The sequence below is a fragment of the Camelus bactrianus genome, chromosome 2, assembly GCF_048773025.1.
Source record: "Camelus bactrianus isolate YW-2024 breed Bactrian camel chromosome 2, ASM4877302v1, whole genome shotgun sequence".
Classification (NCBI taxonomy): domain Eukaryota; kingdom Metazoa; phylum Chordata; class Mammalia; order Artiodactyla; family Camelidae; genus Camelus; species Camelus bactrianus.
The window spans coordinates 67,394,809-67,410,049 of NC_133540.1; the positions used below are offsets into that span (position 1 = coordinate 67,394,809).

The 15,241-nt window shown below is 33.7% G+C and overlaps 1 protein-coding gene across 1 annotated transcript in view; it reads left to right on the forward strand.

The window, feature by feature from the left end:
- The window catches only part of STPG2 (sperm tail PG-rich repeat containing 2), a 443,917-nt gene that overhangs the window by 157,644 nt on the left and 271,032 nt on the right, over nucleotides 1-15,241 (forward strand). Inside the window, exon 9 of the mRNA XM_074343578.1 lies at nucleotides 7,807-7,966. The gene's annotated coding sequence lies outside the window, so the exon portion shown is untranslated. The remainder of the gene's footprint in view (nucleotides 1-7,806; nucleotides 7,967-15,241) is intronic.

The following is a 15,241-nucleotide window of genomic DNA, read 5'->3' on the forward strand; positions in this document are numbered from 1 at the left end:
AATAATTAGCTTTTGGATTTTTATTGAGTTGATAAAATGCTGAAGAAATGATATCATGTCAGTCAGAGCTAGTATAACTAGCAATGATCTACTACTGTGCCTCAGTAGCATTAGCATTTACAGGAAGAGAAAGGTTATATAGGCCATTTCTGTTCACATGTTTTACTTTAAATCTGCTGAGATATACATTTTTTTCTATAAAACCAGTGTCAAAGGTGGTCATGAAAAGCTCAAACATCAAAAGTAAAAGTCTACTTTTTTGATAGCAAAGAGAAAGAAATAATTTCACATAAAATAGTAATCAAATTTAACTACCTAGAGACACACTGTAATGATTTTGTGAAAGTTAGTCCTTGGTCAGTTTAAATGGAAGTGTCCATACTTCTACATCATTGTTGAGATTATAAATTACATTTATCTTTTCCAGAAGCTGGTGTTCTGCTTTAGGGAAAGCAGTACTTGAGCAGTCTTTACACAACAGACATTTTATAAAGAACTGCTTACATGTGAGGCAAATTTAAGCACTGGTAGGGGTTGAAAACACTTTCAAGACAGGGTCAACCCTACTTTTATGGAAAAACTCAATGATAAGGGCACACATGAGAGGGAAAGCTTCGAGGTAGACAGATACTGATAGATTCATTCACTCATTCGTTAGCTCATATATCTACTCATTGATTAAAAAATGTTCATTGATCACATTCTGTGTTCTGGGCATTTCCATCATTGAGGATATGATGATGAACAAAACAGATGCTTTCTGAACCTTCAAGAAGCTTACATTTCTATGGAAATGAATGACACTAAACAAATAAAGACTTGTTTAATTAAAAGTGTAACAGTGGCTGCAAATTTAAGAGCTGTGTATTCTGAAAGCTTATTGAAAGAACAAATAGATTCAGGGAAGATTTGAGACCCAAAGGAGGAGCAAGAATTAGACAACTAAGCCAATAAGCCATGGGCCAAAATAGCCTTTTATGTAGTCTAATATCCTAGATAGTATTCTAGAATTGGGTTAATTTTTCGTGGTTCTAGTGCCCTCAAAGGCAGCAGTTACGAGTGAGATTACTAGTTGCCTACCCCATATATATTTTCTTTTTCTTTCTTACTTTTTTATTTAGAAGAGCAAAATGCCCAGGTAAAACAACTACTTTTTTTAAGTTCCCTTATAGCTATTAGGTGGTTATTTGACACAATTTTAACCAGTGGGAAGAAAGCAAAAAGTTAGTGGTTTGGGATTCTAGGAAAGTTCCTCTTAGAAAGTGTTTCAGCTGTTAAACACAATTTTTGCTTTTTGTCCTTTCCCTTTATTTCTGAAATGATAATGCTATGCAGGAGCTATGATCAGTATCTTGAGAACAGTAGGATGAGAGTCCAATCTAAGTGGTGAAACAGAAAGCATGAAAGTACCTAGATTCCCAGTGTTATTGTGGAGCCCCTATGCTCCTGGATTCCTACTGTGAGTTTTTAATTTGAGAGAATAAAAGAAAATTTGATCTGCAGATATGTAGGGTACACAGAATCTTTTACCTGTGGAAACCTTGCCTTCCTTCTTGTCAGGTGGCTTTTTTCTTTCTGCTCTTACATTGACAAAGAAAGAAATATTCAAGTAAATATGGTGTATTTGTTTAATGTGCTATTTATGTTTATGTGTTTATATAAACAGTAATAGAATTAAAAAGTAAAGGATATCAGTTTGAAAATTGCACCTCTTGGGGAGTGATGGAAATGTTACCTATCTTGATTGTGGTGGTTTCATTGGTGTCTACATCTATCAAAATTCATAAAAATGTATGTCTGAAGTATGTGTCGTTTACTGTACAGGAATCATACCACAATAAAGGTGTTCACAAAAAGTAAAGGATATCAGTTCTAGCTAGAGTGATCAAGAATTCTTCATGGAAGATGTTCCCTTTGGACTGAGTTTTAAAATTGGCAGTTTACCTTCAAATTTAGAAAGGCTTTGCATATCAAGGAGAATTTTCTGAATTTTTTTCCCCATAGACACTTGGGAGCCAATGAATGCTTCTAGCAGATGTCTGCCGTGTTTTGGTACAATAACTATCTGCTGCCGGGATGCCAGAGGTTTGAGACTGGAACACCTAAAGGTTAAAGAGGTGGTTAGTACAGATGTCAGGTAGTATTTTAGAGTGCTTTCCAGGGTTTTTTTGGTAGTAAGGAAAGAGAGGGTTGACTGGTTGGTTTTTTTTTTTTTTTTTTTTTTTTTCAGATGTGAGAAAGAAGGTGAAAAAAAGTGAGAGCCAGCTTTCTGTTTTCAGGCCTGGCTAGATAAGGAGTTACTGTAGGCAGGAGAGAAAGGACAGATGGTTGGCTAGTTGGGGAAGGGAAGATAATGAGTTTTATTTTAAGGCTATCTGAGAATAATGAAGTGGAAATGTATAGCAGACAACTGGAAATTTGTGACTCAAGTGTGAGTTGATAATGTTATGTTGAAGAAATTAGGTGAAATCAATGGTTTTATTGCCTACATGATTCTGTTCATCAGCATTTTTTGTTATTCTTTACTGAGCCTTGAAGAATCATGGTACAGCTCACAATTACAATTGCTTTCATAAAATAGTATTAGGATAAAGGGTCTTTTTCACTATACCAGGAGAATACAGAAAATGGAATAAATATTTCCTATTTTTACTATAATTTACAATTAACATTATGTCACATCTGTATTAAAATACTTTTCTTTGTAAAATAACACATTATTTTCTAAGTCATATATTTAAAAAGGTGTATGTTTAGAAGGATGAATATTAGGAATGCTGAAAAATGGCAAGGGTAACATGTTTGTAATTATAATTTGCAATATTCAAAACAAAGATAATTTGATTATCATCCGAAATGCCTTTCTTCTCTATAAAGCCAAAATTAAACAACTTGGTTAAACATATTGGTAAATTGCTTTAATCAAAGTTTTCTGCATATTCAGGCAAACTTCACTACATTTATGGCCTATAATTTTTTTCACCATATATATTTGATGAAAGATTTTGATTTGAAGCTTTGATGGGAAGTATCCTTGATGTTGTCTTAAGTTGCTTCACTAATGTGACAAGTTTCATCGTAAAAGCTCTAAGTGACTTTTTAATAATCATGTATTTGGAATTTTAAAATAAAATTTTAGACTAGAATGTATTTGGCTATGAAGTAACAGCTAGAATAAGTTACCCCAAATCATAATTAAAGTTTATTTTAGTCCAAATCATAGCTAGTGAGTGATTTATTATATTATGCTACCTAACATCGTGTGAGAGTGTGTGTGTGTGTGTGTGTGTGTATGTATATATGGTACTAGAAGCAGAAGTGGAAAAAACATGTATTTCATAACTTGAAAGAAGTTGTTCTGATTTAATTGCTTAGAATTTTAACTTTCATAAAGTGTATGAATTTCTTTCTATAGCTATTACTGTTAGACCTGATGTATACTGCTGTGAGAGTTTGTCTCCTAAGCACAGCAAGACTGAGATTCCACTCTGCCTTTGTGGCTCTGTGCCCTCCTTCACGTTGCCCTTCTGAGTTTTTGGTTGAGTGCCTGAGGGTCTCTTCTCTTTCTGCAAGTCCTACCCTTTACAAATATTTAGCTTACTCTTTAGTTTTCTATGCCGTTCAGTTTCAAAATGTGGGAAGTATCTTGAGGAAGAGGATTGTACTTGTTGTCAGCCCTTGCTCCAGTGTGAGCTTGGCTCCTAAGCATCACTAGACTGCAGACTGAATTCTGTCTCTTCAGCCCAAACCTCTGTCCTTTTGCCTGCTCTAACACTTAGCAATTACTACATTGTAAAGCACAGGTGATGAGTTTGGGCTCCCCTAGTCTTCAGTTCGCTGTGATAGACTATGTGACCTTTGAAAGCTCCACTAGTTCCTATTTCCCTTAGAATAACCTGTCTGCCTATGAAAAACCTAATCTTTAGCTCTTACCCTGACTTGGTAAATGCCCATATAGAAGAAAGCAGATTGCAGTATAAATACATGTTAAAAGAGCTTTGATTTACCAGAATAAAACTGAGGCTAAAACTCAAGTTCAGTATTTATTTGCAGTGTCTTATAGCTTGTAAGACAACTCAGCATTCAAATGCTCCATTTCTTGCTGAGGCTGAGGGGTTTAATTGTTGGTGTTTCATAATCAAAGTTTTGGAACATCAGAGCATACATGTAGTTTAATATGTCCAAGTTAGAGACTATATGAAAAGTCATATGTCAAAATGGCAGTAAACAAGGATGGGAAAATTTTTGAATTTTTTGAAATGAGGAGCTGGTCTTTGTGGCTATAGATCATTTAGGCTTGGACTTTAAGTGGTTAATGCAAGAGTTCTGGGCTTGGGGAATTGTACAGGGACTTCAACTTGACATAATTGAATGAAACCACAAAGTATGGGAAAAGGTTTTTCCAAAATACAAAGTTTCTTTCAAGTTGGTTGCCACCAGTGATATTTTTTTAGCTGCCTGATTCGCTGTCTTCATGTGATTCCCAACAACTTACCTAATTTGATTTTGTTGTTGTTGTTTGGGGCTTAAAATACTAGGAGCTTACCTTTTAAATATCCTGTTGGCATCTCTGCAAGAAAGGGAGATACCACTGAGGGTTTCATAAAGTTCCACAACTAATAGAAATAATAATACTGGTAACAATGATGATGGCAATGAAAGCAAACACTAGTACTTGTTATGTATCAGGTATGTTGACCTAAAATAAATAGGCTGCCAGATATTTCTCCAGCAAAGGTGGGTTTATTTGGGATCAGTAGAGAATTGTGATTCATTGTCTGCGACAATGGCAGCCACGTTCAAGTCCCTGCAGGGCAAGGGAAGAACACTTTCCAGAGAGGAAAAGGAAGTTTGGAGGATGATAGGAAACAGAGTTGATGGCATTTAATTGGCTGAGTCCGTGTCAGGAGAGAAGAGGGTCTTTCTTCTTCCTGTTGGGCTCTGCTGTTGTCATAGGGTATGAGACCTCTCCCTTCTGATCTGACCATATTTGAGGTTTTTATTTATTCATTATTTTTATAGACACCATTCTAAGAATTTTGCATACATCAGTTATCTTAACTCTGTTATTTATGTCATTTTTAGGTAGGGTCCTGGTTTTCCAGATGAAGAAGTCAGGACATTTTAGACTTACTTTAATTTGCCTTAAGGCATAGCTTTTATTTCATTAGACATTTTGTGGCATTTTCCCTCAGTCTCTAATTGCTTCTTTCAGTTTGTCCTCCCACTGTTGCTTCTGAGCACTGGATATAGCTGCTAGCCCTGCCAGCGCCATCACTAGAATAGAATTTAAAAAAAAATTCAATTTATTTAAACTAAAAAATAAATAAAATCTAAAATGGAATTTTAAATGTTCTGGTTTTTTTGTTTGTTTGTTTGTTTTTAAACTGGCTGCCAGTTCAAAGGCTGTCATTTAAGCCTGTGACCTAGATTCTTGTCCTAGATTTCTAAAATTAGATCAGGAAAATGAGAATCAGATAGTTTTAGATTTTGTGCTGGGACTCAGATTCTGCTGCAAAGCATGTGGAATTTCCCAAACACAGGAATGGGATTCAGATTCTGGGTTAAAAAAAGGCATGAGAAATGTCTATTATAGTCACGCATCACCAGCCTTCCCTATTTTCTGTGATGTATAAAGGATCACCAGCAGAGATTTGGTGATCTTATCTATACATACTATTTTTTCCTAAAATGGATTAGAGTATTATGTATAAGTATGTCTGAGTTATTGCTACTAGACAGGGTTTCAGATTTGTTTTACTAGTCCTGAAAATTAATTAATGCCTAGGAAATTTACTTGACATGTTAATTTCTTGTTCAGAGAATTGAAGATGAGTAAGAAGAGCCTATAAACATCAATAAAGGACACAAATAGGGAATAAGTTTTCAGAGAAGTGTAAAAATGCCATAAAAAGGGGTGGTCATGAATGAGGGCAGTATATTTTCACTTGGTAGAGGAGCCAGTGAATCTAATGAAATTTAGGGTAACTAGTTTGTTGAAATTTCCTTGGTGGGAACACATTGTTGTTGAAGAAAACTGATTACTTGTGCAGTTTCTTACTTTTGCTCCAAGGCATTAAAAAAAAAAAAAAAGCTTCCTTCCTGCATGGCAGCAGCCAAACCCGTCAGTTATATCTAGGCTCGGAACTGGACGAAGGACTAGGTGGTGACTCCAGACAGTGTTAAGGGAAGCAGGAACGATGACAGTTTCTGATAAGAAAATGAAAATGCATAGTAGGGTAATCAAGATCTTTGGAAAGCTTTCCTAGATACCCTGGGTACATTGTGTACTCATGATTTCTTTGCGTTTTTGTGCTCCACTTTCCTTTTACATACTGCAGAAGCAGCCTCAAAAGACCCAAATGTCATCTTTTTTGAACTGTTGCTACGACTGCTTACCCTCAGCCTACCTTTACTAAATATACTCCTGATGCCAGCAAGGAGAAAATAACTGCTGATATTTCTTAGTTGATTTACTGATTGACACAGTCCTTAAACCAGAAATATGGGGTTTCATGTAAGAATCTCCTCCGCTAGTCACGATCAGTACTCTTACCATATTTAGTGACTCTTTGGAAGTGGAAGATAATGTTGTGGGCATATGCTTGAGGGTATTAATAGGGATATTAGGAACAGGAGAAAGTATGTTTTATAAAGTATGGCTTCTAGAGGGACTTCAAAAGTTTGTTTTTTCAGTATCCAAATTTGTTTGACTTATTTGAAACATGAAAATTCTTCTCTCATAGCCTAGACCCTGATTGTTCAGTCTTATTTTTTATGTTAGAATTAGCTTTTGTAGAATAGCAAGGTTAGCTAACCCTTTTATAGAATCAGGGACCAAGATAAGTATTTTACTTGTTTTAACTTATTTAATCCTCACAATAACCCTATGACATATGATATGAATTCTGTTGTTTCCCTGGTTACAGATGACGCTGAGGATCACAGAGGTTAAGTGGCTTGCTTAGGGTCCCACAGCAAGTAAGGAGCAGATGTTTGGAACCAAAGAAGTCTTAGTGCTAGAGTCTACACCCTTAGCCACAGTACAAGTCTCCTGCCTGCCAGAATCATTAAAACTTAAACAGCATGGTCTTTATACTTAGTACAGATGAACAAATTTGTTATATATAATATATTGTATTTTAAAGTAATTTGAAGAAAATGAGTTGAAAAAGTTTTCATTGAGGTAATTAGCTAATGGTTTACAGGCATTAATTGTGCAACAAATATATGATTTTCAAATTTAATTTAGATTGAAATTATTATTGCCGTTATTAATATCTATGTGGTTTATGTTGATTAGAAATGTTAATGTAACTGTGGAGCATGTAAAGAGCCATAAGTGATGAAAGGGGAAGCCTTTTAACTTAATTGAAATCTGTTAAAAATGAAGTAAGACTCATTTGTAGAATAAGTAAAGTATGTTCACTTTGGACAGTAAAGCATGCTCACTTTGGACAGTAAAGCAGGAATAGTTTTGCTGCTTAAGAAGACAAATAATCACTGCTCTCATTTCTGTATAAAATTTGATTTTCATTATGAAGTTTGAAAATTAGAGTTTATGATGGCTATTTTTAAAATGTAACCTATATTTCATAATTGTGTTTATTTTATCTTAAATTTTGACAAGTGAATTTACACTTTTATTAGAAGGGCATAGATTTAATGATACTCTTAGATTTCTATTTTTAATGATTAAATAAAAATTTCCAGTTTTTCTGTGTATACCATTGCTTAGTGAGAGCATCTATGCTATGTCTTTTTGGAAATTTTCTATATATTTAATCTTATTGAAATTTGTTTCAGGGTATTCCAGCACCAGGCACCTATGATGTGCAGAAATCATATGAGATGTCTCAAGTTCAGCATAAATACATGCCACCTCGTAGTTCTGTGGCTAAAATAAAACATGCCTCCTTTCTTAGCACGACTCCTCGGTGTCTGGACAAAATGACCGATGGACCAGGTAAGTGTAGAATGTCACTTTAAAGATATGGGGAAAAAAACCTAAGATTTCCTTATTAAAATAGACAATTGTAAACATACATTTGCATTTACCACGGCTTTTTTAAGTATGCAGTTCAAGAAAAACCTGCTTATTTAGTGAAAGATTTTAGATTAGTTTTTCAACTGTAGGAAGATTTGTTTGGAGTTTTATTGTCTTAATTTTACCAAAGACAATTTTACTAATTTTACTAAAGCTAACAAGTCATTTTCTATTAAAGAAAAAACATCAAACTCTTAATATGCTACAGTTATTAGAGGACAAATAACTACTGATTTGGAAATCAGTTGCATACAAGATATACATCACTCCAGTCTCAATGGAATCATTTTAATTTTCCTCAAGTATTAAGCAGCTGTATAAAAGGTAAACATTTATTTGGGTGGTTGAAATTCCAAAAATAATTTTGATTTTTAAAATTGAGATCAGTTTAGCTATTACTAATAGCGTTTTTGTACTAAAATTGAATGAAATAATTTTGCTTATTAATGAAGATAAATCAGTAAGTATGTTATTTCACACATTTCACACTGAAGAACTAGACAGAGAATAGGAACAATAGTTTCCAACAGTAATTTACAGACATATTGCCACTGAACAACCAAACTGTTGTAATGAATCTTTATGAGACTGTGAAGAAAAAAAATGAAACAGAATAGAGAAACTTGAGAGTTTTTAATGGAAAATCAAAGCAGGAGAATACAACAGGTCAAGCAAATATAAATATTTGGAGATGCTGAGAGTCATAGAGGATTGCTTTGTCATTGTCTTTCAAGAATTGAATATATTACCAACTAAAAGGTCCATTTTAAGTCCAAGTTTAACTTTTCTTATTATCTTGTTCTTCTCTTGAGTTATGGTACCATTGTTGATTTTGTCAGGTTTCAGCTTTCTTTCAAAGTAGAATTCAAACACCTTTAGTGTGTCCCTGACCACACTCAATATGTGGTTACCCAGAAGTGGTGCAGGGAAATTGGTTCTTTGAAGTTCAGGTACCATCACTGTCACCATGACCAAGCACAATCAATAGCAAATAAATATGTATTCCAGAATCTCTTGAGGTAGATTAGGTTGATCTTCATAATTTTTAAAGATTTTTTTTTTCCTCTTTGTCTTTACCCTATTCTCCATAAAAATTATTACAGATTGAAATCATAGTAAGAGTTTCAATTAAGTGCCAGGATTGGGACTCTGACTTTTCATTGTTTCAATATTTAGCCTTGGGCAAGTAAATTCACTAATTGTTTTATTAGTTTCTCTTATAAAATTGAGATAATATTTTCCAACTACTTGGCTCTCATGAGAATAGTAAAGATTAATAAGACTGTATTTCAAAGTCATTTTCAGAACCCCTTAAGTCCCTTAGAAGTATAAAATCTTATTATAATAAGAAACATGTTTCTTCTTAATGCCAAGCCAACAGTAGCTTCTGAAAGAATTTGAGAGAGGGAAATAGCTTCATTATGAAGACAATTATTATTTGGAAGTCAAAGACATATGGACTGTTAAAGTCACTATACAACTGTAAAGTAGCCAGCTTGCTAGATGAAAAAATGTTTATCACATTGTTTAAACCAATATTTCATCGTTTGCCATCCTGCATCTTAAAATAGCCTATACTTCAAAGAAATGATAGCAGAAATTCCACATGCCTCTGTAATCACCACATTAGAAAAAAATATGGATTTCTGAAGCAATTACCTGATGCCATGATGTATGAAATTTGATTTCCTTTGCCATATGTAGATGCTGTAATGATTATAGAATTGTTCATTCTTTTAAATTTAATCTGCTATTTTAGGTATAGAGTCCAAATACATCTCTAACATAGACTTAATAGGTGACCAGGGCCAATTCAGTTAATATCCATGCTTTGTTTTGGTAATTGAAAATTAACTGCTATTTGTCCAGACTCTCTGTTACATTGATCCAATCAGGGAAAAGAAGTCAAATGTGATGTTATCAACTCTCTAAACAAATTTCTCACTTTTTGTTGATTCTTATTTGGGTTAGATTTTTATTGATCAATATGACAAATGTCTTGATTCTAAAATAAGAATAGCCCACTTCTATTTACAGTTCTTAATATTATCTGACTTTCACTGGAGACAACTAATTTGTTGTCTTTTGATTTTTTAAAAAAAATCATTGTTCTATAATCAAAAGGTACAGTGATAATAATTCTATTGGTTGTATGCTTTGTGTCAGTGTTTATCCTATGAATGATATCCTTTCCTGTCATATCTTCTTAGAAATAAAATAAGAAAAAAAGTGTTTTTTAACCCCGTTATTTGTCATTTAAACATTGGTAATTTTGTTTTACCCTAATACCAATAGCAATACCAATGAGAAGGGACTTTTTGGGTTTCATATCACATTCTTTACCAGTCAGATAAAATTATTTTCTGTTATTATGTGTGTATACACACACACACACACATAAGTGAAACTATAAGATTGTTTGAATTAATTTGCAGAAATTTGTTCTTGAGTCATGACATCACTCCGAATTGAATGTTTTGCCTTATAGAACTTAAAGCACATTTATATTGTTATCTTTCTACCTATAGATAAAATGATTGCCAACTTAAAATTAATTACCGACTATCTTATATTTGGAGGAAAAAGTGTTAAGAACTGAGGTTGATAAATGATGTGTTAGAAGTTATGAGTTTGTTGATACATGAATAATAGTCTTCTCATGGGACTCACAAAACTTATAGCACATTCATTCAATCACTCAACAATTTATAGCCATATATTTATTTCAAGTTGTTTTAGAACTTTTATTAATAGTATAGAAGTGATTTTGTTTTATTTATAAATGAAGTCTTTGAAGATATTTAAGAAGGATAAAACTCATTTTCATTAGTCTAAATTAAAGAGGGAAGTATATTTGCAATCAGTATACTATATACCATTAAATGTTGTATAACCAGTAAAAACACATTAGAGTCACTTAATGAAGAAATTATTAAATGAGCTGTATCACATTATAAAGCAATCTCCTCTTATGCACCAAGTTTTAATTCAAGGATATGTAAATGACTTTGTCATTGATCCAGCTCAGGTAAAGTAAAATTGTTAAGTAGAAAAGGAATTAAACATTATTTTATCTCTTATATTGATCTGTTTTTGGACATTTAGAGGAAGAAAATACTCAGCAAATTTAAAAAGAAAATGAAACATTGAGGGTGTGGAAAATTAGGGCCTCTCATACATCATGGTGGAAGTATAAATTAGTATCAGTAATTCTCTGGCAGAATGTTTTAAATGTACATGCCATTTAACTCTGAAATTCTACTTCTGATATTACCCTAAGAAACAGTTATTAATATGTGCAAAGTTTAAGCATCACGGGTAGTCATCCAGGAACACAAATAATGAAAAGTTTCAAATGCCCTAACTGTAAGAAAAATGAGGTTTAGTTAATTCTAATGCAAAAACTGAATAGAGTCCTATGAAAAAATTTAAAATGGTATATGTTGTTTAAGCCTGGTAACAAGGTAGGATTCATTTGATCACTCATTTAACAATATGTACTGAGAGCCTCTTCTGTATTAGACACTGTTCCAGGGACTAGTGACAGAGCAGTGAACAAAACCTAAACATTGTTCTTTCACAGAATGAAAGTTTAGGGTTGAGACATTTACTAAATGAATGAAGAAATAGATCAGTAGATTGATAGATGAAGGAAGGAAGGGAGGGAGAAAAGAGGGAAGGAGCCAAGGAAGGGAAAGAAAAAGCATGAATACCAGGTGGTTATAAATGCTCAGGAGAAAAATAAGAGAAAAGGATTCAACTCTCATTGTGTGTCCTGCATCAGTTTAAAAAATGTTATCAGTGAAGTCCTCACTTAAAATATAATATGTGAGTAAACAACAGACTTGTTAAAGATTTTGGTTTGTTTTTCAATTTTTAATTGTTTTCTCTAAATGAACATTCACTACTTTATAGTGAGTAAAAATTTAAGATTTTTAAATGAAGAAAAACAATTGAAGTTTAAAGCACAATTTTAATTGAAATCAAGTATTTCAATGAATGATAGACTCAGCAAAACATAGCATCTGAGACAACATTTGTAGGCTGAACATAACAGGTACTGAGACTTACTCTATGTAGAAAGTATAGATCATTTCTAATGAAAATAACATTGTGATTTCTACATCACATCCCCATGGGAAATTACTTTAGGAAACAAATATAATTCATCTTAGAAGTTAATTGAACATATACTATGAAGATATTTTTGTTCACTTTAAATAAACATAAGCAATACCTTTGATATAAAAATCAGTGTAGTGTGAAAACGAGTTTTTCTGTTTTCTCAGTGGCTTGTTACATTATAGCTTCAGAAATACTATGGAGTTTATCAAAATGCAGTTCATCCCACTTGCCTAACATATTGCAGTAAATACGTAATTTTCTGCTGTTTTTCTGTGGCTTCCAGAAATGCTTTTGGGCTGTTAAAATGCAAGATAATTCTGAGTGTAGGCAAAAATCAGTCAGATCACTTTTGTGGATTTGTTAATTTTATATCTTTATTTCAAATGATGGAAATTTTATTACTAAAAATGAGCTAACTTCATTAGTTTTTAATCTCAGGTTATTTTTGCTTTTTGGGTACTCTATATTTCAAGTAAAGTCTTATTTATATATAATTTGAGAATGATCAGATTATTAATAAGCATATTAATAAGTTTATTAATAAGCATTATGTTATAGATAAAATTATCCTATACGTTCTGTATAGATTACTAGCTGTTTGAATTATTCACTTTTTGCATATGAATGAATGTTTGAAGACTGGGAAAAGCTTCATTTGAGAAGGAGGGACTGAGTATGCAAAAAAAGGGGAGGAAAGAACTGATGCAAGATATTTAATAACATAAAGGGTAACAATCAGTCTGAAGTTAAAAATGGACTTAGTTTATTGATATGGGAGGTAAGGTATAGAAAATAAGTGAAAATATATAGGTTTTATATATAGAGATAAGACAGGTATACCCGTTTTATTTTACTTTGCATTATAGCACTTTGCAGATACTACATTTTTAACAAATTGAAGGTTTGTGGCAACGCTGTGTCCAGCAAGTCTATCCACACCATTTTTCCAACTGCATTTAGCTCCTTTCTGTCTCTGTATCATATTTTGGTAATATTTCAAACTTTATCACTATTATTATATTTGTTATGGTGATTTGTAATCAGTGATCTTTGATGTTACTGTTGTAATTGTTTTGGAGCGCCATGAACTGCACCCATATAAGATGGCAAACAATTGATAAATGTTGTGTGTGTTCTGATTGCTCTACTGACCACCAGTTCCTCCACCTCTCTCCCTCTATCAGGGCTCTCTATTGCCTGAGACCCAACAATATTAAAATCAAGCCGATTAATAACCCTACAGTGACCTACAAGGGTTCAAGTGAAAGGAAATGTCGCGTCTCTAACTTTAAATCAAAAGCTAGAAATGATCAAGCTTAGTGAGAAAGGCATGTTGAGAGCTGAGACAGACTGGAAGCTAGGGCTGTTGCTCCAGTTAGCCAAGCTGTGAATGCAAAGGAAAGCTCTTTAAAGAAATTAAAAGTGCTACTACAGTGAACATACAAATGATAAAAAGGCTAAACAGCCTTATTGCTGATACGGAGAAAACCTTAGTAGTCTGAATAGAGGATCAAATCAGCCACAACATTCCCTTAAGCCTAGCCCTCAACCAGAGCAATGCCCTGGCTCTCTTCAACCCTGTAAAGGTGAGAGAGATGAGGAAGCTGCAGAGGAAGAGTAAAGCTAACAGGTTGGCTGATGAGGTTTAAGGAAAGAAGTCATCTCCATAACATAAAAGTGCAAGATGAAGCAACGAGTAGAAGCTGCAGCAAGTTATCCAGAAGATCTAGCTAAGATAATTTATGAAGGTGCCTACACAAAACAACAGGTTTTTAATGTAGACAAAACAGCCCCTTATTGGAAGAAGATGCTTTCTAGGACTTCCATAGCTAGAGAGGAGGAGTTAATGCCTGGCTTCAAAGCTTCAAAAGACAGGCCGACTCTTCTTGAGAGGGGCTAATGCAGCTGGTGACTTTAAATTGAAAGTAATACTTATTTACCATTTTGAAAATCCGAGGGCCTAGGGCCCTTAAGAATTATGCTGAATCTATTCTGCCTGTGTTCTATACATGGAATAACAAAGCCTAGATGACAGCACATCTGGTAACAACATGGTTTGCTGAATGTTTAAGCCCACTGTTGAGACCTACCTCTCAGGAAAAAAAAAAAGATTCCTTTCAAAATATTACTGCTCATTGACAACGTACCTGATCACTCAAGGGCTCTGATGGAGATATACAGTGAGATTAATGATACTTTTTTTTTTTTTGCCTACTAACACAACATCCATTTTGTAGCCCATGGATCAAGGAGTAATTTTAACTTTCAAGTTTTATTATTTAAGAAATACATTTTGTAAGGAATAACTGCCATAGATAGTGATTCACCTGATGGATCTGGGCAAAGTCAATTAAAAACCTTCAAGAAGGGATTTATCTTCCCAGATACCATGTAGAATATTTGTGATTAATGGGGAGAGATGAAAATATCAGCATTAACAGGAGTTTGGAAGAAGTTGATTCCAGTCCTCATGGCTGACTTTGAGGGGTTCAAGACTTCAGTGGAGGAAGGAACTGCAGAGAGAGCAATAGTGAGAGAACTAGATTTAGAAGTGGAGCCTACATCATTAAAAAGTGCACAAATGATAATGCTAGAGAGGGTGTAAAGAAAAGGTAACCCTCCTACATTGTTGGTGGGAATGTAGTTTGGTGCAGCCATTATGGAAAACAGTAGGGTGATTCCTCAGAAAACTAAAAATAGACTTACCATATGACCCAGCAGTTCTACTCCTGGGCATATATATCCAGAGGGAATCAAATTCAAAAAGATACATGCATCCCAATGTTCATAGCAGCACTATTTACAATAGCCAAGACATAGAAACAACCTAAATGTCCATTAACAGACAACTGGATAAAGAAGTTGTGGTATATTATACAATGAAATACTACTCAGCCATTAAAAATGATAAAACAGTGCCATTTACAGCAACATGGATGGACCTGGAGATCATCATTCTAAGTGAAGTAAGCAAGAAAGAGAAAGATACTATTTGATATCACTCATATGTGGAATCTAAAAAAAAAAGGACACAAATGAACTTATTTACAAAATAGAAACAGACTCAGA